Raw genomic sequence first — 5,000 nt, forward strand, 5'->3', positions numbered from 1 at the left:
AGCTTATGACTCGCGCTTACTGGGAATTCCTCGTTCATGGGGAACAATTGCAAGCCCCAATCCCTAGCACGAAGGAGGTTCAGCGGGTTACCCCGACCTTTCGGCCTAGGAAGACACGCTGATTCCTTCAGTGTAGCGCGCGTGCGGCCCAGAACATCTAAGGGCATCACAGACCTGTTATTGCTCAATCTCGTGCGGCTAGAAGCCGCCTGTCCCTCTAAGAAGAAAAGTAATCGCTGACAGCACGAAGGATGTCACGCGACTAGTTAGCAGGCTAGAGTCTCGTTCGTTATCGGAATTAACCAGACAAATCGCTCCACCAACTAAGAACGGCCATGCACCACCACCCACCGAATCAAGAAAGAGCTATCAATCTGTCAATCCTTCCGGTGTCCGGGCCTGGTGAGGTTTCCCGTGTTGAGTCAAATTAAGCCGCAGGCTCCACTCCTGGTGGTGCCCTTCCGTCAATTCCTTTAAGTTTCAGCTTTGCAACCATACTTCCCCCGGAACCCAAAAGCTTTGGTTTCCCGGAGGCTGCCCGCCGAGTCATCGGAGGAACTGCGGCGGATCGCTGGCTGGCATCGTTTATGGTTAGAACTAGGGCGGTATCTGATCGCCTTCGAACCTCTAACTTTCGTTCTTGATTAATGAAAACATACTTGGCAAATGCTTTCGCTTCTGTTCGTCTTGCGACGATCCAAGAATTTCACCTCTAACGTCGCAATACGAATGCCCCCGCCTGTCCCTATTAATCATTACCTCGGGTTCCGAAAACCAACAAAATAGAACCGAGGTCCTATTCCATTATTCCATGCACACAGTATTCAGGCGGGCTTGCCTGCTTTAAGCACTCTAATTTGTTCAAAGTAAACGTGCCGGCCCACCGAGACACTCAATAAAGAGCACCCTGGTAGGATTTCAACGGGGTCCGCCTCGGGACGCACGAGCACGCACGAGGCGGTCGCACGCCTTCAGCTCGCCCCACCGGCAGGACGTCCCACGATACATGCCAGTTAAACACCGACGGGCGGTGAACCAACAGCGTGGGACACAAATCCAACTACGAGCTTTTTAACCGCAACAACTTTAATATACGCTATTGGAGCTGGAATTACCGCGGCTGCTGGCACCAGACTTGCCCTCCAATAGATACTCGTTAAAGGATTTAAAGTGTACTCATTCCGATTACGGGGCCTCGGATGAGTCCCGTATCGTTATTTTTCGTCACTACCTCCCCGTGCCGGGAGTGGGTAATTTGCGCGCCTGCTGCCTTCCTTGGATGTGGTAGCCGTTTCTCAGGCTCCCTCTCCGGAATCGAACCCTGATTCCCCGTTACCCGTTACAACCATGGTAGGCGCAGAACCTACCATCGACAGTTGATAAGGCAGACATTTGAAAGATGCGTCGCCGGTACGAGGACCGTGCGATCAGCCCAAAGTTATTCAGAGTCACCAAGGCAAACGGACCGGACGAGCCGACCGATTGGTTTTGATCTAATAAAAGCGTCCCTTCCATCTCTGGTCGGGACTCTGTTTGCATGTATTAGCTCTAGAATTACCACAGTTATCCAAGTAACGTGGGTACGATCTAAGGAACCATAACTGATTTAATGAGCCATTCGCGGTTTCACCTTAATGCGGCTTGTACTGAGACATGCATGGCTTAATCTTTGAGACAAGCATATGACTACTGGCAGGATCAACCAGGGAGCTGCGTCAACTAGAGCTGAGCAGCCGGCCGCCCGGGAGTGTGTCCCGGGGGCCCGCGCGAACACGCAAGCGTCCGCTCAATCATTCTGCAAACAGGAGGAGGCTGAGCTCCCCTGCACAATACACCTCGAAACCCTCTCAGGTCCCGGCGGCGCGCAGCGCCGTCCCAAGTACTTGGTCGGGTTCGAGAGAGGCGCAATCGCCCGGAGTTAGGCGAGTAGACGCTTTCGGTGCGACCACCCGTGCTCCCAACTGAGCTTGCCGCTGCCGACAGAGGCCCGGGAGCGTGCTGTCGTGGCATTGCCGGCGGGAGACAACACGCGCCACCTACGGTGACCGGCAGCTCCAACGCCAGCGCCACAGAAGGACAAAAGCCCCACTTGGGTGCCGAAGCGAACTCTCCCAGCACAGCGCACGCGCCAACACATCCGCACAGCTGCGATACAAACCACCAGCGAGAACCGCTGGGGCGACCGAGCAGCAGACGGCGTCGCGGCGCCGAGCGCCGGGCGGCGGCGCATCCTCAACGCACACAGTCCTCAATCGGACCAGCACACTGAAGATGTCCACCGCGCTTCGCACCGGGCCCGCGAGGACCTACTTTGGCCGCACGGCGCCGCGCGCAGGGTGCGCCGGCGCGCAGCTGCGACGCCTGCCGCGTCCGTCGGCCGGCGCGCCTGCCACTGGCCGCCCCCACCAGCCGGCTGTAGCGCGTGCGCCCACGCACCGCGCGGCCAGCACGCCGGGAGGCGCCCCCTCACCGGCCGGGGACGGTCCCACCCAGCCACCGCCGCGTATCGCTTCACACCCAGATGCCGTTCAGTTTCGTCGGCATGGTGGGTATCGCTGGAACAACCGGTTAGTACCTCAACCTATCGTCGCCATCACCGATTCACCCCTAGCGAGAACAACCGCACCACAACAGGTTACCATTTGTTCATTTGCGTAACTTCACCAGAAAACGCAGGCGTCCATCGCCATTTGCAACTTCAACGATTATTGCATGCCTGTGTCAGGTGTCACGCCACACTACGTCTGCCCACATACACGCAACAAAATGTGCACGCCTAGACAATACGTGGAAGGTGGCCCCCGTACGTATGCGATGTCCATTGCTCGAACGACTGTCAACCGGCCTCTGTAGCATGTCGCAGATATGGAACGCGGTGCACCATGCCATCACGGTGTGTGAGGAGAGACGACTAGGTCCGAATACATCAACAGACAGCTCATGCTGATCGCCATCCACGGCGTCCGTTCCTCCCACACGTCTCTATGGCGTACCACACTGCAATCCAGCTCTCATAGGGAGACGACACGTAGCTGCGTGCACAATATTTGCACTGTATGGTCCGCCGTTTTTGGGCGCAGTCGTTGTGCGGTCACACATGTGCCACGATGTATCATTCAGTACATAAGGACGAATGTGCAGTACAGATTGTGGTTCACGCGTACGACATCAGCGGACAGTTGACACAGGCCGCACCACAACGTAGCCTGAGTACGTCGCATGCGAAGGGCATTGAACATGCAAACTTCTCACCAACCAGCTTGCGAAGGCAGGGGGCAAGGTGGGGACGTGGGGAGGGGCGGCATGTACGTCCTGCTGCCATCCACATTACAGTGTACAGCAGGAGCATGTGGAAAGTGAGCAAGACTTGCAAGGTGTTTAACATGAAGCGATACACAGGGGTGCGGGCAGTGCGAGTAGCGAACTATATTGCGAGGGTTGCGGGTGGGCAACACTACAGTAATTGAACGAGTCGTATAACAATTACAGAGCAGGTTTAGGCGACAACGTGGGTTACGTTAAGGCGACAACATGGGTTAGGTTAAGGCACAACATGGGTTAGGTTAAGGCACAACATGGGTTAGGTTAAGGCACAACATGGGTTAGGTTAAGGCACAACATGGGTTAGGTTAAGGCACAACATGGGTTAGGTTAAGGCACAACATGGGTTAGGTTAAGGCACAACATGGGTTAGGTTAAGGCACAACATGGGTTAGGTTGAGGCACAACATGGGTTAGGTTAAGGCACAACATGGGTTAGGTTGAGGCACAACATGGGTTAGGTTGAGGCACAACATGGGTTAGGTTGAGGCACAACATGGGTTAGGTTAAGGTACAACATGGGTTAGGTTAAGGTACAACATGGGTTAGGTTAAGGTACAACATGGGTTAGGTTAAGGTACAACATGGGTTAGGTTAAGGTACAACATGGGTTAGGTTAAGGTACAACATAGGTTAGGTTAAGGTACAACATAGGTTAGGTTAAGGTACAACATAGGTTAGGTTAAGGTACAACATAGGTTAGGTTAAGGTACAACATAGGTTAGGTTAAGGTACAACATAGGTTAGGTTAAGGTACAACATAGGTTAGGTTAAGGTACAACATAGGTTAGGTTAGGTTAGGTTAGGTTACACGTTGTTGTACGGAAAGGTGTAGGGGGGGGGGGGGGGGCGGGGGCGGCAGGTTCGTTGATAGTGATTATAGTAAGTGAATGCTTGTGACATGATCAGATTTGTCACGTCAGGATGCACCTTTGGCTTATTAGAGGCGGCGCTCCAATTCTATGCTTGTGTGAGACCTGTGTCTTTGACTCATGTCATTGTTTGTGCGCTGTGACAGGAGGTACTATTGTGATGTTGGGTGCACCGTTGTATAGGACATGTGTGGGTGTTGGTGCCTGGTCTGCGCAATGGTGGATGTCGAAAGGCTGGGATATTGTATTTTCCGCACGGACCTCCTGGTCTGGTTGTGATAGTGTGGATTGTGTAATGTGGCGGAGAAGATGCACTGGATGTTGTTCCATGCTGGTGCTTACATATTGTATGTGCGCCTGTTAGAAGCAGAGAGTGGTGCGTGATCAGAGTGTCTGGCTGACGTGTGGTTCCCATTTTGGGCAGACTCTTTCAGCATGTATACGGACAGTTGTGTATATTTGCTGTAGTTTGATGGCTCTGCATTGATTACTAATCAGCGCCGTGTGTACGGGTAATCTGGTTCCAGTCCAAAATGTTCCATCTGTGTACATTAGTGACAAAGACTCCCCCCATGCAGTGGGGCTCGGTCTGTTATAACTCTTCCGCGTAATATATTTGCCCCACGTTTTTGCGACTGCGAGTGCGAGTGCAACGCGCATGGGGACCGACATGCTGATGGCTCGGTATCGGACGCCGTACAGTGAGCAACGCGATCGCGTCTCTCGCTCGTAAGTGGTACAGGTCGCGGCTCATGTATACGGACAGCGGGAATGTCGCATATTGGAAATAACTCTTCATGAAACGCA

At 53.7% G+C, this 5,000-nt stretch overlaps 1 non-coding gene across 1 annotated transcript in view; it reads right to left on the bottom strand.

Annotated features, from left to right (window-relative positions):
* The window catches only part of LOC124725261, a 1,909-nt gene extending 200 nt beyond the window's left edge, over nt 1–1,709 (bottom strand). Inside the window, exon 1 of the ribosomal RNA XR_007006697.1 lies at nt 1–1,709. This exon is cut by the window's left edge and continues 200 nt beyond it. This is a non-coding gene — a ribosomal RNA (small subunit ribosomal RNA).
* Nucleotides 1,710–5,000: the final 3,291 nt, after the last annotated feature.

This window comes from Schistocerca piceifrons, unplaced genomic scaffold (assembly GCF_021461385.2).
Source record: "Schistocerca piceifrons isolate TAMUIC-IGC-003096 unplaced genomic scaffold, iqSchPice1.1 HiC_scaffold_1037, whole genome shotgun sequence".
NCBI lineage: Eukaryota > Metazoa > Arthropoda > Insecta > Orthoptera > Acrididae > Schistocerca > Schistocerca piceifrons.